Raw genomic sequence first — 19,663 nt, forward strand, 5'->3', positions numbered from 1 at the left:
CTCACAACCCATGCCCAATGTCGATTGGGTCTTCCAAATGTGCCAGCATTTTTCTCGACAAGACTGTGGGCGGAGAGGCAGTGCTTATAGAGAGTAACACCGAGTTAACCACGAAGATTACAGTGTAGAGATGCGTGTATATTGCCAAGAGTGCACACCTCGGGTAAAACTTATCCACCTTCGCAGTGCGGGTTAACCGGGAAGTTACACCCGACCTCGCAAACTTACTCCTGAACTTACCTGGATAAGCCAGTTACCTCGCTTCGTAGTACAGCCCTCTGTTCTAGTCAACCTAATAACGTTACTGTTTATACTGAGTGCGATCTTCTCTACCATCACTTGTGGAGTATTCATCTCTAGTGTTCTGGGGTTTGAACACATTTTTCAGTATATATATTCTTTAAGTTCTCTCTCGGTTGAGTGTGTGAGGACAACAGAGGACGGTGCAGGCTGTCCTGGGTCAGGGCTAAAATGTCTGATGGCCATTTGTAACGGTAAACCTCACTGCCAATGTTCTCTTTGAAAAATAAACAGGTTTGGCAAACTCTAGAGCTTACTGGCATCTACAGCTGCTGGTCAAAAAAACATGATACATCATACAGTTGTACGGTGTTTATCATTTAAATACATTGTAATTAGATTTACAGTATATTTGTGATTTTAAAATAGTTCACTGTAAACCGCTTTATATTATAGATGTTTTTACTGTAAAAAGGTTTACAAAATATCAATTTTTAGAGTAATTTACTGTAAACAGTGTTATCAACTGTGAAATTTACAGTTGACAAAAAAGAATTATGTATTGTGTTATACATTGTACATGTTATACTACAGCTGCCAGTTTTTTACCGTAAAAATAACAGGGTTTTTTTCACAGTGTAATCCAGAGAGAGATGCAAAGGAATTGATTACGAGCAGCTGCACAGAAGAGGTCCAAGAGGCAACCTCAAGAAGAGGCTTTGAAAAGTCCAGGCGCTTTTACTCAGACCACGGGAGAGAAAGCTAACAGGGCCCACATGTCTGTCCCGGGATCAGTGGAAGACAACTGGCCAGGAAAATTGAATATTAGGGGGGCTTGTATAATGTATCAAACTGGTTCATATCAGACTCTGTTCTTCTCGGTATCAGGGTTGAACAATGGCACAGCACCGTAGCACAGTAAGACAGTGACCTCGTTCACAGACACACAGGGAAAGACATGCAGTTCTTCAGGTGCGAGGTAAGTCGTGATGTATGCAGTTTGAGATGTCCTCTGCACACACAGTACAATTGCGGGCGTGTAAAATAAAGGATTTCACAAAACTCCAGCTCAGAAGAAAATTCTGCAGTCAGTGTGGAAATCACTCTGTAACGGCGGTTTACCAGGCAAATAATTACATTTACCAATTTAAATGAACACCGTTACTAGGACGCAGTAGGGAATACTGGGAAGCTAAACCCCCTCTTCCTACTACACCCTATAAAACCAGGGCAGCGCTAAGGGAGCCCACCCATGCAACACGCAACACAACCCTTACATTTGTTAAACAACAATATCATTCCCAGAAGCACAGAATGCGTCACATAATAGATTCGCTAAATCTCATTACATGAGCAGCCATTAAGACAGGGCCATTTGCATTCAAAAGCTACTGAGTAGCAGCAGTGTAGACAGCATTAACAGTCAGCAATTCAACAATTAAGTCAAAGTCATTGAATGCAATAGATACTGAATAGCAGCAATGTAGACAGCATTAACACTTCAAATTACACTGCATCTCGTCCTGGCAGCAATCAACGCATGGGCAATAGCTTCATACTTAGCACAATTACAGTTCTGCGGTCCTAACCCCACTTATGCAGCCAAGCAGAAATCAAGCCAAACCCGGTGGCCGTCCGTCCGGTCTGTCACTCCGCTGCCAACCCCCCCGTCTCCACACCACCAAGCTCCTGCCGTATCGACCCAAATCAGAACAGGAACCAGAAATAATTACAGACAAACTGCATGTCTGTACTCAGATAGAAATGTAAGTCACGTTAGAGCTGCTGCTGTTGATGGTGGTTTGTCGATTGATTTAGAACTAGAGGATGAATCGAGTGGGCCTGAAGTTGGGAACTTATCTCAAAAGTTAAAATCAATCATTTTCATTGTCTTGCTCGATATCCTTTTATTGAATAGAGCAGGGGTTCCCAACCCGGTCCTGGAGGCCCCCCTGCCCTGCTGGTTTTTGATCCAACCGAAATCTGAATTGCTTAATTGATTCCTTAATTGAGTTAACAATGCAATATAAGGCTCAATTATATTATTAAAAGATCAGTTGGAACAAAAACCAGCAGGGCAGGGGGCCTCCAGGACCGGGTTGGGAACCCCTGGAATAGAGTATTCTGTTATCCATGAATAATTGTGTTCTGGTCGGCTGAATACATGCATAACACTTTCACAGAGAAAAGGTTGTGAGATTGGATAAATACCAATGAATGGCGATAGTCATTCTACCTGCAAGGTTCACTTGGAAAAATGACTAAATCACAAACATATCAGGCTCATTGAAGCGTCGCTAGTCAAACTCTCTTCAGAAGACAGTTAAGGAAAACAGAGAAGATGTTTTGATATTTTATCTGTCAATTTCAAGGACTGGGCTTTAGATGGCTGATGAAAAGGAAATGTCACATAACAGGGAATTTCCTAGAGTTATGCTTTATGCTTTTTGCAAAATATGACAAGCAATTCAATGGAAACTGTATGGCTCATTCTACATGACCATCCATGAAATACAAAACAAGATCCCATATATTGCGACTGACAGAATGAGCTCAATGTGGGATTGCACTGCCTGATAGCTGAAGAAGGGCAATGTTTCAAGCAAGAACAACTCTGTGTGATCTGTGTTCGCTATGTGGGCTCTGACATGAATGTGTACGAGCAATTTCTCAAGTGTATGGACTGTTCCCAATCCACAAATGCAGAGGGCATCTACAGTTGTCTCAAAGGTGTACACTCTGGCAAACCTGGACACTCAGGCAAGTCAGCAGAGGAGTTGCCTAGCTCACCCGAGTTAAGTATCGTTTTTTCAGGTCTTCTAGTTTAGCTAAGAGATACATTGATTGTTTATAACTTTATAACGAGAAGTTACCTGACATAAATACTAACCTGCGTAGTTATTTAATGTCTGACTAACAATACTAACGAGAGACTCACCTTCGTCTTACTAACCGGTATTGTAGTCAATGTGTTTATAACCTTTTTTGTTTAACGATTTGTGTTATCATATGCGATCCCATGGTCTTTGATTTGGTCACAGAAGTGATTTGTCTTTGATTTGTTGATCTAGAGTTGAATTTTAATTAGTTTTTCCCTTTTGTATAATTAGTGTAGTGCTACATTTAGTCTTTGTTTTTGAATAAATTTGACAATTTATATATTTGGAATTGGTGTCTGTGTCCAATTATTACAGAAATTGAGTTCTACAAGATTCCAGGATTCGTGATAAGGTGATACTATAAATTCACTTCTTTAATTGAAATGTATAAGTGTACCTTACGCTACAGCAGTCTCGACCACACTGCACCAAGCTACCTTCAGTCACTCGTCTCTCCATACATCCCCTCCAGACCACTGCGCTCCTCCAGCGCCAGAAGACTAACTCTGCCTCCTCTCCACTCTCCTTCCTCCAGAGCCGCTCCTTCTAATCCCTGCCCCCTAAGTGGTGAAACGACCTGCCCATTGAAGTCGAAACAGCAGAGTCTGACCTCATTCTGGCACTTACTCAAGACTTTCAGAGAGTACTTGTAATTTAGTCATTTACTCTCCTATTCCTACAAGATAACACTTATACAACATTGTCATACTTCTTGCTTTGCTCTACTAGTACTCCTATTGCTTGTTTATTTTGATTTCCTCTCTCTTTCCCTTAGCTCTTAACTTCTTGTCTGCACTTATCAGCTCTTACAATCCAGGATGTAAGACCTTGTAACAGAATTTGTATGGGTTAAATAATGTTGGGCGCCAGGTGAGCATTTTAATCCCACCAAATGAAATAAAAGACCATACAAAAACCAGTTACGTAGGACCCTGTAGCAAAACAATGTTTCTACCCACAGAACCCCCCGTGAAACCCTTTACACCCACATTATTTGGCATTCACAAGCTTAAGATAGGACAATACACTGTAAAGGTCGAATTTATATTTAAGCATATCACAACTTTAGGAATGTGCACCTCATCATATTACAAATAACACACAAACATGTGTACTATCTTTCTTACATCTCATTAGCTTAGCATAACAGCTCTAGAAATGTGCAAATTTGCTAAATCACAAGCTAACAAACATATGCAAGCATTAATATGAATATTTCATTTAGCATAACAACTCTAGAATTATGTGCAAATAGGCAAAATTTCAAAGAGGACACCATGTACCAATACGCAAAATACCTGGAGACAATCACATAACCACTCTAGACGTGTGCAAATACGCGTATCACCAGCAAACATACATATGCAGGCATTAGTTAGAACATTTCAGTTAACATAGCAATGCTAGAATTGTGCAAATTAGCATACCTTCATAGGAAACCCTAACGTCAGGGCAGCCTAATAATACAGATAAAAGCAAGCATATATGTACCCACCACAACACAAATGACTGCAACATACTAATATACCCAGATGCGTCCGCCACTCATTGATTGATACTCCAGTTATCCCGTGAACAAAACAAAATCGTTCCCACAGCTGTTTTCTAAGACCCTTATGTCCCACAATACTTCTCCACAGTTCTCCTTGGATCAATTCATAATGTCGAGGTTATAGTCTCACAGCTGAGTCCGCCATACAGTCAATTCCACTACCCAACAATACCGCAGACAACCAAATCAACCAAGTCCCACCCGTGTCCTGCCTTCAGTATCCACAGCAGTCACAAACAGGCCACACAACACGGCAAAGCGGAGGCTTCGTTTCAACCCATGATCGGCATCAGCTTCGACCCAAAACCCGAGTGAGCCACAGCGCCCGGCATCCCCACAAATGCCAACGCCGCCTGCCTTCCCGTCTGCAGCACGCAGGCCACACGGCAGGACAATAACAGCCAACCAAAGAAACAACCAAAAGTCCTCTTCCCTTTAAGCTTGGTACTTGAACGCTAGAAGACAAAATCTCCACCCACTAAACCAACTTAATTATCTTCTTTCTTCCCTCCCTACCACCTCTCTCTTTCCCGCTTCTTCACATCTTAACAACATCGCCATCATCCGTGGACGCGTCTGATCTCTAACTCGGGCGACCTTCCTCAGTAGGACCCAGCGCTTTTAACGGCCATTAAACATAACTCGACCAATCAAATACAATACGGCACAACCTCATATATTGTTTACTTGTATATCTGGTATTCACTTGTGTACATTTGAATTTGAAAAATGTATTTTGACTTGAACTGCACTGCATTGCACTTTGTATTGTTCTTATATTTTGTAAGTCGCCCTGGACAAGGGTGTCTACAAATAAATAAAGAATAATAATAAAGCTGCAAGAGTGGAAAGGAGCCCTGCCACAACTCTGGACAACATGAACAATGAACAAGCATGGAAAGGCGTCTGGGGGGATGTTATTTTTCGAGTCAAAGATCCTACCCAAAGGGGGATGGGATATTGCCCTGTCATGCAGTCTCCTGCAGTAATCATCCACACCTGCGCTAATTCGAGTGTGGCTCTATCCTGCTCACTGACTCTACATCCACATCCATCCCTCCTTCCACTGACTGACTTTGGCTGCATAAAGGCAGGGGAGCAGCTGGACAAGAAAGAGAAGCCCATGGACAGCAGCAAGAAACGCAGTGCGTGGAGGGGAGGCAGAGGATCCTTTTCATCTTCATGTCTGCTCTCCCAAATGACCTGAGGCATTAGATGAAGACAGGGTGCCAACACCTGGATTGTGCACCCAGTCTCACCCGATGCCTCAAATAGGGACAAGCCCTGTTGTTCACCCACACTGGATCACTGTCTCCCTGTTTCTGAATGATGTGTGACTGGACAGGCACAGCACTGGATCTGTTGGAATGGCAGTCAGGTGAAGCAGGAGCCTGGATGTGTTAGAGCTACTTTCGTCATTGGCATTTATTACGTTATCCGCAAGATAAAAAAATTGTTAGGACAACGTAATAATTATACCCATAATGTAATAACACTCAATAATGAGCACTGCCATCCATTTACAATTATTTGTATTTTCTAAAGTTAAAAGAGATGAATACAGTATTAAAAAGGTGTTTGGTCATTATTTCAAATATAATTTTTGCATTACCTGTAGTAATACTTTGACAATTATTATCCTTTGCCTTTCATGAAAAATCAGCTTACAACTGCAAACCATTTACATACGAGTCAGATAAAGCAGGAGCCTGGATGTGTTACAGCTACTTTCCTCTTCAGATGTCTGCTGGCAACATCAATGAAAGCAATGCAGACTGTAGCTATTAACACTGACCACAAGAGGGAGACACAACACTTCTGTGGTTCATCAAGCAATGAATGCATAATAATACAGGTTATTATAATACAAAACTAAACAGTGTCCTATACTATTACTAAAGACTGACTGATGGAGTCAATTAAATGAACTTGAAAAGGATTGTTAAAACAAATCAAACATGCATTAGTCCTCCTCAGGTAACATATAAAACCTATGACTCATAAAGCTGTTTTCTAGTCCTGTTGTTTTGGAGACTTCATCCTAAACTGCTCATCTCACTCTGTCAGACACACAGCATCCAGCCTGAGTTCACAGCACTGCTGGACTACAAGAGACTGTTGTACCCAGGAAGACAATTTGCATACAAGAGCCACTTTGCATGGGCAGCACATGCTTCAGTGCTCTGGGAGTGTTTATAGCCCTGTGAGTTTAACACTTCATGACTGAGAGCTGCCCTTCATGGCAACACAATCCACAACAACAATGACTTTCATCACCGTCTTCATCTGGGCTCTCGCCATCTGCACTCAGGGTGAGAAATGTGTTAACTGTAATTTTGTATGTATTATTTTCTAATATGTATGTTCCTATTTTAGCAACACATCAATTATTTACTAATACATTTCTTCATGTATTTAATGTAAAAACTTCTGATTAAAGTAAAGAGGAGAGATCATAATATAAAAAACAAGTGTGTATATTTTCAAACTCTCAGTAACTTAATATATGTTTATTATGTTTAGAAACCAGAGGACAGGTTACTGTGACTCAGACTCCACAAGTCAAATCTGTTCAACAAGGAGAGACAGTCACTGTGAACTGTAAAACCAGCAGTGCAGTGTACATTTATAGTGGCAAGCACCGCCTAGCCTGGTACCAACAGAAACCTGGAGAAGCTCCTAAACTCCTGATCTATGCTGCCACTACCCGTCAGTCTGGGATCCCAGAGCGATTCAGTGGCAGTGGATCTGGGACTGACTTCACTCTGACCATCAGTGGAGTCCAGCCTGAAGATGCAGTAGATTACTACTGTCAGAGTTTCCACTATCCTAACAGTGTGCATGTGTTCACACAGTGATACACAGCCGTACAAAAACCTCCCTCAGCTGAACTGCACAGAGACTGCACTGCTGCAGCTGAGACCTACTGCAGGTGCTGAGGGTGAAGGCAGTGAAATGGGACACAGCCTGTGAGGAGCTGCACTGCACACACACTGAGCTTCAATAACAACACTGAGATACATAAAGCTATAGAGGATACACTTATAAGGTACTGATTAAAATATATATTTTAGTATTTGAATATCTGCTATTTTAAATCTATTGCCTTATTTGAACAAATATATGTCACCAGTCAGTTTCAAAAGCAGAAATATACTCTCTGCCCTGTCACTGTCGTTTTAAGGAAACTATGTAGACAGCAACATTATCCCATCTCCAGTGTTGTAGATCTCTTTCTGCGATGCTCTCCCTCCTCTCTTCAACACAGACACAGTCTGGAATGAGGATGAGACTGTGGTCGCTGACTGGCCCCTGTCAATGACATGTCCTTGTGTCAGTAGAGGAGTCCTGACACATTAGAGTGCTGTGTGAATGTGTCAAGGGCGCTGCAGAGGGAGGAGGGAGGGCAGATCAGTGGAGCCCAGCCTTGGCTCTGGGAAGGGCTGTGAGCTTCAGCCCCTATTCTGTCAGACGTGATCAAATACATTGACTTGTTGATTCCATTTGGGCTACATATTGACCTGCCTAACACTGTGATATGTGAAACAATGGCAGGATTACACTTCTTTATGTTTTTTTATGTGCTGTGTAAAGTATATCTATTTTTAACATGAATGAGCTCAAAAGTGTTTTACATTTCAATCAATCAGGAGGTGAATCCATTCAGAAGCAAAGTGAGAGGTTGAGTCTAACCAGAGAGCAGGGGTGGGAGTCATACTGGAAAGGTATAGGCAAGCAATGAATACAAATAAACTTTCTGCTTCTCAATGAATTTCATTAAACCAGTATAAATCAGGGTAAGATGTTTTTATTTGTACAATAATTGTATTGTTTGTTTGTGTCCATGTGAGGACTTTTACTAACATTTGAATTAAAAATAATGAAGCATAAACATTAAAATGTATATATATATAGTATATATAAATATATATATATATATATATATATATATATATATATATATATATATATATATATATTATATATATATAACAACTATATTGGATTTGTAACTATTTACATTTGGAATAATATAAATTAAAGTGAAAACTGAATGATTATATTAAATATATATCTGAATTGCAAAAATCCTATTATTTTCATCTGGGCACTTTGCTTATTTCCTGGTAAATAATTGTATTTATATTTGGTTTACTTTATAAACAAATCAAAAGTTTGTTTCTTTCCTAATATGGAATTCAGAATAATGAGTATACATTTGAAATTGAAATTGCTGATAATTCTCGTTTTGTGTCCCAATCCAGAGGAGAGATTGTACTGGCCCAGTCTGCAGCTCTCTCGGTTCAGCCAGGAGACAGAGACACTCCTGACTGCAAGACCAGCACAGCACTTGATGTCAAGGATAATACAAAGTGGTCACATCTAGCCTGGTACCTACCGAGTCCTGGAGAGGCTCCTAAACGTCTCAGTAAAATGATTAAAACTTTAATCAAACTCCTTAAGGTTTACACACTGTTCACAAATGTATTTAAAATACCTTGTAAAATACATGTTTGCATTATATTTAAATTAACCTTATGCATAGTAAACTCAAACTACACCATTTCTACAATGAGACCATTTTGAGGATGACGGGCAGCTCACTGTTACAACCATCGCTCACTGAATGTGTGTCTTTTGTGTCGTGAAGGAGAGCACACTGCACGACCGCTTAAGTACAGGGGGTCACACACTTAACGACTCATCTGAAGTCCTTTGTCGTGGGCCTCTCCGACACAGCCTTTTCTGTATTACTTACATGTTAATTTGGATTCATGTTGTTTTTTTCTGACTTTATGTGAAGGAAAAGACACAAATTCGCCCGTTTTCTCATTTGAAATAGGGTACATTTCAAAATATCACTGTCCTGATCACAAAAGCAAAGTTTGTGGGCAATAATAGCCATTTTATATACTTTTAAGGCATAAGCAATTAGGAAATAACACTTACTACCCAGGAACAGAAATTGTGTAACATAGTGTTATCAGCCATTTTTATACTTTGTTCAGACCAGCAGGGGGTGCTCTTTGGAAATCCACACTACAGCGCTGCCCACTCCCACCCTGCTCACTCATAGGGGAATTGATCTGGATGAGCCGATCACTGTGCTCAGTCAGCTGGGGCTGTGCTGGGGAAATGTGTCTGGCCTGTAGCCTGTGCCCGTGTGAACAGCGACTATTCCTGGTTCAGAATTAAAGCATTCCTGACTCACTCTGGAGTTATCATTACTGTGATGCTGAGCTCCCAGTACTGCTGCGTGTGTCTGTATGTGCAGGCGTGTGTGTGTGAGTGTGAGTGGTCTTATTCAACACTGCTGATCTTGTGCTTCCTGATGTGTTACTGTTCAGCACTGGACTGCACATTGTGATGAAGCACAATCAACATAGCGAATAAAGCCAAATGAAAGTGAGACATACATAGTGAGGATGTTTTATTATTTTTGATCTTTTTTTTTTTTTTTGCCTAGCCATACGAATGTTACAATACAGTATACACTGAAAATGTATGTTGATCAAAATATATTTAGTGCTAAATGAATAAGGAACAGGATAAAAGGAGGAGTCTGATCACATGTTAAAATGTAATGTATCCAGTATAATGGAGACAAATATCACTAAGAATACATGCCTACTAAAAAGGGAAACATGTACATGCAGATTATATGCATCTGACCAGAGTCCAATTGCTTTGTGTTTCATTCAAAGCTCTGCAATGCTCAGCAGTTTCCATTGAACACAGACCTGGAGTCGTATGTTGTGTGATCCCTACAGACATCTTCAGGTTCTGTGGGGAAGTAATAGTCACTGAAATGTAACAGTGGGGATCATTAGGATTCAGGCAAAAATATACTTACAAATATGGTGCAATAAAATAAAACAAATATGACCCAATTGACCACACAACTAGGCATAAGCCATCCTGTTAAAATTTACAATAATAAAAAAAAAATCGATCTGCTTAATTTCAGTTTTTAATAGGTCACCCCTACCTGCATTTAGAGCTCTAATTGTTTCAGTACAATTATTAAAATGGCAACCAACTATGAATGAATGCATGATGCATCAGCCAGACCTTATGATTTATCTAAGAAGTGGGAACTGAAGAACAATGCTAATTACAGCAAGAAATGTAGACTGTTGATAAGAGTGGTGTAGCGTAAGGTACACTTATACATTTCAGTTAGAGAAGTGAATTTAAGTATCACCTTATCAAGAATCCTAGAATCGTGTAGAACTCAATTTCTGTAATATTTGGACGCAGACACCAATTCCAAAGATACAAATTCTCAAGCTTATTAAAAACAACAATAAAATGTAGCACTACACTAGTTATACAAAAAGGGAAAAACTGATTAAAATTCACTCAAGATCAACAAATCTGAGACAAATCACTTCTGTGACAAAATCAAAGAACATGGAATCGCATTTGATAACACATCAATCGTTAAACAAAATTACAAATACATTGACTACAATACCGGTTAGTAAGACGAAGGTGAGTCTCTCATTAGTACTGTTAGTCGGACATCAAATAACTATGCAGGTTAGTATTTATGTCAAATCAATTCTCGTTATATATATCAGTCTCATTTACGTTTGGGTGCCGAGAAAGATTCTATCATTTCTTGTTACCACAATTCCCCTTAATTGATTATTATTCAGTGATTAAGGATAGGCAGGGCCACCTATAATCTAGTGTCTATTAACGTGTGTTAATTTCAGACTAAACAGTTAAACAGGATTGAGAAGATATTTCTCGGCCTGGACAGGTTTTATTTCTAAAATTGTCAAACAAAACAGTTTAATGCAACACACATTTATATTTAAGAAAATACTAAATGATATTACACATTCTAAAGTTCATGACTCACAGAGTAACATTTCTAATTGATTTCTCAAATGTCATGAATAATTAACTCCAAACTGTTAAACTTATCTGAACTTCGTCGCAGAGAGGCCTCTCTGTCTTCGGGATCAGATAAAAACACACGGCACGAGGTTCCACGGGGCGGGACGAGGTCCGTGTGGTTTGGAACAAAGGCAGTCCGGTTCGGCTTCGTCCAGTAACTTCCTGAGTCGATGCTCCTGGAAGCTGGGGTTTCGTGAAAGTAGAGTCTTTTCCAAACAGATTTTCCACTGGTTTGAAGGCTCCAAGGTTGTGCACAGGATGTCTTCTTTGCAAGCAGGGTTTTCCACCGTAGTTACTTGAAGACAAAGTCTTTGAGGAAAGCAGGGCCCTGTTCGTTTCCAAGGCTCAAGTTTCTTAAGACTCAATAGCTAATTAAATGACTGAACACTTCTGTATTACAGTCGACTTAGTCAATTGTCCAGCTGCATACACTCCACTGATCAGGTGGGCACAGGCGGGCAGCGCAGGTTCTAAAGTTCTTTAATTAATAAAGTCCTTTTAAGAATTCTTCGTCCGGCTCAATCTCCTTCTCCCAGTTAACTCTTCTACTTGGTTCTGGTTTCTGGTTCTGGTTCTGGCAACAGAGCTACAAGTTGAGCTGTGGCAGTGACTTACCGGTTCAGGTGAGAGAGAGAGAGAAAAAGTGCTGTGCGCTACCTTTTATACCTTTTAGATCATAGGCGATTGGTTCTTGAGTTTGCCAGGTTGGATTTCGGTTTCAGCCCCCAGTCTACTATTGGAGGGGGCTCGATTTATGCCTGATGTCAATCCATGCTATCTTTTGGAAATGCCGGTTGGCCTGGGTTCGTAGCTCTGTTTCGGGATTTCGGCTGTCACCTGATTCAAAGGGGTTTATGACCTCCAGGCCATGTTCCCCAGACGATTTCACAGCAGGGATTCCAAGCCATTTGGCCCATTCTAGGTGAGCCGACTCCCAAAACTGTCACTTTGACGTAGAACAGTTCATGGGCCGATGAGCTCGGGAATTCTGGTAACTGTGGGGGAGAGGTCTTCTTTAGATCAGAGCTGCAGCTCAGGGCTAGAATGCCCTTATCACAATACACCCCCTTAACGCTACAGTGGATTGGGGTTTATGCTCTTATTGGTGCAATTGTACTCTATCTTTTGGATACACAGGTGTACGAGTTTGTGGTTTACAATTGTATTACTGGTGTGACACCGAGTTTGTGGTTTAGTGTGTTTATAATCTTTAGGGGTCTTCTATTTCTAATCGTGGTCCAACAGTGAGAAGGGAGACCCCCACTTTCTCCTTCATAGATTCACATCGTGTTAGGTCAATTTGCAATAAACTGATTTGAACCTTCATTTGTTCCCTCTGTTGAGTCAGCCCTCTTGGAACTGAAGTAGAATACAAACCCAGGACAAAAATAAATACAACAACATCCTTGTAAATTGTATATCAGTCATTAAAAACATCACGCCAGTATGGGCTATGGGCTGTTTTTATTAAAGTTGTCCAAAGCACGGATCATTCCGGGTTACATTTAAAGGCTTTCTTTTGCGTGTTTCTTCACAATACCCAACACCATCAGTCAAATATATTATTTCTCTAGTTAAATATCTCCTTGGTCTCCGTTTCTTCGTTCAAAATAAGGTCGTCATGTATGTCCCGCCTTCTAACGCAACCAATCAAACCCATTATTTTCGTTTCTGTCCTATAAGAGCCGGTTTCCAAAACCCCGGCTTCACTGATTGGTCACTTACTTCTGCTTGAAGGCGGGCCTCGGCAGAGTGACAGTGCAGAGAGCCTTTCACAGGTGACACTTATTTGAAAGAAAAACGCGAGGAAGTAATACTGAAGTATGGAAACGCTGTGCGATGGGCTGTAAGACCTTCACCGGGAAAGATGAGTTAAACACAGCGAGCAACACAGTGCGAGGGCCTGGACACCATTCAATGCGTCCATCATCAGCAGAGACATCACGTCTCATCCAGAGCTCCGTGCTGCGCTGCGTCGCTTCAGAGGAAACTGCGCTGATTCACAGACGGGTTTGCGGACGCGCCGTCTCACTTCCAGGAGTATAAAAGCGCGCAGGCGCAAACTGCAGGGCCTTGACCAGCCATTGTGCACAAGAAGCGCGCAGTCTGACTCTCCAGTCACAATGGCTGCGATGCTCTTTCTCTAAACTCGCCCTGCTGAGGAACAGGACGCCTCTACAGTTCTCTTCCCGAAACTGCACAAGAAAACAGCTGTAAGGTCGGGCCTCTGTCCTGGACTGAGAGCCTGTACTGGCTGTAGATTAGCGGCCGCTGGCTCATTTGGCGGGAGAGTCCCGGGCTGCTCGGCTGTGTCGCTGGACTCGGGCTCAGTGCGCTTGCGCTGCTGTGTCGGCGCTGAATGATGTGCAGATCAAATGTTGATGCTGCGGGACGTGGTTACTGGAGACTAAAACAGTTCAGTTGGCTTATTTCAATCAGCCCGCGGGGTTTCAGTTTGCGAAACGCTCGTTGTTTCTGTGTTTAGTCACTCATTTGCAGTGCTGGTGTGTGTGACAATATAACATTTTGCAGTGTGGACGCATTATGTTCAGCGGGCGATGCTTGGCACTTCAGACTGTGCAATGTGTGCGTTTGCTGCAGTGAATGGACTGGACGGGGTTGGGGGGGCTTATAAAGGGGGGGTGCTAGAAAACGTCATAGCCCCGGGATCAATGAGGTTTAATGCGGGCCTGTATGTAGGACTACAGACATGTCACACATGTGGTCGTATGTCGTGACCCACGCCCGTGCATTAAGTTGGTCTTTCCAGTATGTATGTCCACACTTACTGTACTTAACTGTATAAATTGGAAGTTGAAAAATGGATCATATCTTGAATTGCTTCGTTTAAATGTAAATTTTAATTTGTAATGTTGATGCCTTGTACGTAACTGTGTTCTTGCACTTTGTATTGCACTTATGTTGTAAGTCGCCCTGTAAGGGCGTCCGCAAAGAAATAAAAATAATAATAATAATAATGACATCACAATGTGATGTGTACGTCACAGTGGTGTCCCATGTTTAAAAGCCAGCTGATAAACCCGCACAGTCTACAGTTCAACGCATTGAAGAAGCAACTATATTATATACTGCAAAGCTCTTCAGCATTTTGACGATGGAAAACAGAAAGACCATGAAAACCGTGAGCTTTCGCTGAATTAATTAATTGATGTCAAGTTATTCATTAATTGATTTGAAGTGTCAATATCTTATGTTGTATTAGTATGATTTGTTAATTAGTTACCAAGTGTGTTACTGATTAACTGTTAACTGTACTATTGTAGTGAGTTGTATAAGTATATTACTGTAATGTGCTAGTGAGCTGTTGCAGTGAGCTGTGAGTGTGTTACACCACTGTGCTAGTAAGCTTGTCAGTGTGTAACTGTGCTGTGTGTTAATGTTAGTTTGCTGTTTTAGTGAGCTGTGTGTGAGTGTGTTACTGCCCTCTGCTACTGAGCTGTGTGTATCTGTAACTGTGTGTATTGAGTGTTATTTTCCTTGTGTGTGTATTCATATGTTATATGTGTTAATTGACTTTGCAGAGTGTCCAAGAGTGCTCTGACGAATGTATCAGAGTTGTCCTGAACAGCCTGCTGCATCAGCTGTGTCCCATCTCCTGTGATAGGGAGGTGTGCCCCACCTCCTGTGATAGGAGGCTGTACTTCAGGCGGGAGGCGCTGGAGGACATCCTGCTGCTGCAGGTATCCAAGGTGGTGTCCAGGTCTCCAGGTAAGGTGATCTTCCTGCAGATGCGGAAGACGGCAGGGCTGCTGTCACAATGCGACCTGGATCGCACGGCAGTGGCCCCTGTACTCCTGGAGCTGCGGGAGGATTTGACCCTGGATGGGGACCTGCGTGTGGCCGACCTGGAGAGCAGTCCAGTCCTACAGCAGAGACTGGCCAGCGCAGTGGCCAACAGGCTGCTGCCCGACGCCCATCCCTCCGTCTGCCCCACCGTGGGCTTCAGGCCTGCAGTCATCGCTCAGGCCCAGGAGCTGAGCGACACCAGGGAGGCTGATTTGCCGACACCTGCGGTACGTACAGTGTGAGCAGCAGCCCTGAAGCTGCACAAACACACACACAATGTTTGAGCCAAAGCACGATCAGATACAAGAAAAAGTATAACTTTTCAGGACTACCGCTGTACATTAAGTTATGATCAAATCATTATGTGAGTGTATCTATTTCATACTTTACAATCAACTAGACATCAATATTTCTCTTGCCACTTGTGTGAATAATAATTAATGTATAATGTATGTGTTGGTGTAAAGATTTTAAGGCCTGAAAGGGACCTTGATTCTACTCAGTCATATTGACACTCATAAAACTTGAATGAATACATCTTCAAACTAAAAGCTGCTGTGTGCACCAAACACCGTCCACAGTCGTTGAATTAAGGAAACACACAAATACTTTGATACTGCACTAATAATAATATACTGAATACATTCACAGCTTAAACAGGTTTGTTTAGTTTTACACAGTACAGCAATTAACCTGCCAAATAGCCTGTCATTAATTAACAATCTTAAATTGGACTTTATTACATATATCTGTATTGTTTGATAACATTTGCAGCCGTACAGTAGCCCTTGGCAAGATGGCAGCTTTGCCCACATTTTCTACCACATGTGAATGAACAGGGCAGCGCTTGTATTATTCATTTTTCTGGCAGCAACAGATTGGCACCTTTTCCCATGAAATGAGTCCGTGTGTTACTGCACTGTTGTACTGCGCTGTGTGTGTTACTGTGTTGATATAGTCAGCGGTGTGTAAGTGATACTGCGCTGTTGCAGTGAGCTGTGAGTGTGTTACACCACTGTGCTAGTAAGCTTGTCAGTGTGTAACTGTGCTGTGTGTTAATGTTAGTTTGCTGTTTTAATGAGCTGTGTGTGAGTGTGTTACTGCCCTCTGCTACTGAGCTGTGTGTATCTGTAACTGTTTGTGTGTGTATTGAGTTTTATTGTCCTTGTGTGTGTATTCATATGTTATATGTGTTAATTGACTTTGCAGAGTGCCCCAGAGTGCTCTGATGAATGTATCAGAGTTGTTGTGCGCAGTCTGCTGCAGCAGCTGTGCCCCATCTCCAGTGACAGGAAGCTGCAGCGCAGGCGGGAGGCGCTGGAGGACATCCTGCTGCTGCAGGTATCCGTGCTGGTGTCCAGGTCTCCAGGGAAGGTGATCTTCCTGCAGAAGCTGTGGACGGCAGGGCTGCTGTCACAATGCGACCTGGATCGCACGGCAGTGGCCCCTGTTCTCCTGGAGCTGCGGGAGGATTTGACCCTGGATGGGGACCTGCGTGTGGCCGACCTGGAGAGCAGTCCAGTCCTGCAGCAGAGACTGGCCAGCGCAGTGGCCAACAGGCTGCTGCCCGACGCCCATCCCTCCGTCTGCCCCACCGTGGGCTTCAGGCCCGCAGTCATCGCTCAGGCCCAGAAGCTGAGCGAGACCAGGGAGGCTGATTTGCCGACACCTGCGGTACGTACAGTGTGAGCAGCAGCCCTGAAGCTGCACAAACACACACACAATGTTTGAGCCAACGCACGATCAGATACAGGAAAGAGTATAACTTTTCAGGACTACCGCTGTACATTAAGTTATGATCATATAATTATGTGAGTGTATCTATTTCATACTTTACAATCAACTAGACATCAATATTTCTCTTGCCACTTGTGTGAATAATAATTAATGTATAATGTATGTGTTGGTGTAAAGATTTTAAGGCCTGAAAGGGACCTTGATTCTACTCAGTCATATTGACACTCATAAAACTTGAATGAATACATCTTCAAACTAAAAGCTGCTGTGTGCACCAAACACCGTCCACAGTCGTTGAATTAAGGAAACACACAAATACTTTGATACTGCACTAATAATAATATACTGAATACATTCACAGCTTAAACAGGTTTGTTTAGTTTTACACAGTACAGCAATTAACCTGCCAAATAGCCTGTCATTAATTAACAATCTTAAATTGGACTTTATTACATATATCTGTATTGTTTGATAACATTTGCAGCCGTACAGTAGCCCTTGGCAAGATGGCAGCTTTGCCCACATTTTCTACCACATGTGAATGAACAGGGCAGCGCTTGTATTATTCATTTTTCTGGCAGCAACAGATTGGCACCTTTTCCCATGAAATGAGTCCATGTGTTTCTGCACTGTTGTACTGCGCTGTGTGTGTTACTGTGTTGATATAGTCAGCGGTGTGTAAGTGATACTGCGCTGTTGCAGTGAGCTGTGAGTGTGTTACACCACTGTGCTAGTAAGCTTGTCAGTGTGTAACTGTGCTGTGTGTTAATGTTAGTTTGCTGTTTTAGTGAGCTGTGTGTGAGTGTGTTACTGCCCTCTGCTACTGAGCTGTGTGTATCTGTAACTGTTTGTGTGTGTATTGAGTTTTATTGTCCTTGTGTGTGTATTCATATGTTATATGTGTTAATTGACTTTGCAGAGTGCCCCAGAGTGCTCTGATGAATGTATCAGAGTTGTTGTGCGCAGTCTGCTGCAGCAGCTGTGCCCCATCTCCAGTGACAGGAAGCTGCAGCGCAGGCGGGAGGCGCTGGAGGACATCCTGCTGCTGCAGGTATCCGTGCTGGTGTCCAGGTCTCCAGGGAAGGTGATCTTCCTGCAGAAGCTGTGGACGGCAGGGCTGCTGTCACAATGTGACCTGGATCGCACGGCAGTGGCCCCTGTTCTCCTGGAGCTGCGGGAGGATTTGACCCTGGATGGGGACCTGCGTGTGGCCGACCTGGAGAGCAGTCCAGTCCTACAGCAGAGACTGGCCAGCGCAGTGGCCAACAGGCTGCTGCCCGACGCCCATCCCTCCGTCTGCCCCACCGTGGGCTTCAGGCCCGCAGTCATCGCTCAGGCCCAGGAGCTGAGCGACACCAGGGAGGCTGATTTGCCGACACCTGCGGTACGTACAGTGTGAGCAGCAGCCCTGAAGCTGCACAAACACACACACAATGTTTGAGCCAAAGCACGATCAGATACAAGAAAAAGTATAACTTTTCAGGACTACCGCTGTACATTAAGTTATGATCATATAATTATGTGAGTGTATCTATTTCATACTTTACAATCAACTAGACATCAATATTTCTCTTGCCACTTGTGTGAATAATAATTAATGTATAATGTATGTGTTGGTGTAAAGATTTTAAGGCCTGAAAGGGACCTTGATTCTACTCAGTCATATTGACACTCATAAAACTTGAATGAATACATCTTCAAACTAAAAGCTGCTGTGTGCACCAAACACCGTCCACAGTCGTTGAATTAAGGAAACACACAAATACTTTGATACTGCACTAATAATAATATACTGAATACATTCACAGCTTAAACAGGTTTGTTTAGTTTTACACAGTACAGCAATTAACCTGCCAAATAGCCTGTCATTAATTAACAATCTTAAATTGGACTTTATTACATATATCTGTATTGTTTGATAACATTTGCAGCCGTACAGTAGCCCTTGGCAAGATGGCAGCTTTGCCCACATTTTCTACCACATGTGAATGAACAGGGCAGCGCTTGTATTATTCATTTTTCTGGCAGCAACAGACTGGCACCTTTTCCCATGAAATGAGTCCGTGTGTTACTGCACTGTTGTACTGCGCTGTGTGTGTTACTGTGTTGATATAGTCAGCGGTGTGTAAGTGATACTGCGCTGTTGCAGTGAGCTGTGAGTGTGTTACACCACTGTGCTAGTAAGCTTGTCAGTGTGTAACTGTGCTGTGTGTTAATGTTAGTTTGCTGTTTTAGTGAGCTGTGTGTGACTGTGTTACTGCCCTCTGCTACTGAGCTGTGTGTATCTGTAACTGTTTGTGTGTGTATTGAGTGTTATTTTCCTTGTGTGTGTATTCATATGTTATATGTGTTAATTGACTTTGCAGAGTGCCCCAGAGTGCTCTGATGAATGTATCAGAGTTGTTGTGCGCAATCTGCTGCAGCAGCTGTGCCCCATCTCCAGTGACAGGAAGCTGCAGCGCAGGCGGGAGGCGCTGGAGGACATCCTGCTGCTGCAGGTATCCGTGCTGGTGTCCAGGTGTCCAGGGAAGGTGATCTT

Source organism: Amia ocellicauda, chromosome 13 (genome assembly GCF_036373705.1).
Source record: "Amia ocellicauda isolate fAmiCal2 chromosome 13, fAmiCal2.hap1, whole genome shotgun sequence".
NCBI classification, from domain to species: domain Eukaryota; kingdom Metazoa; phylum Chordata; class Actinopteri; order Amiiformes; family Amiidae; genus Amia; species Amia ocellicauda.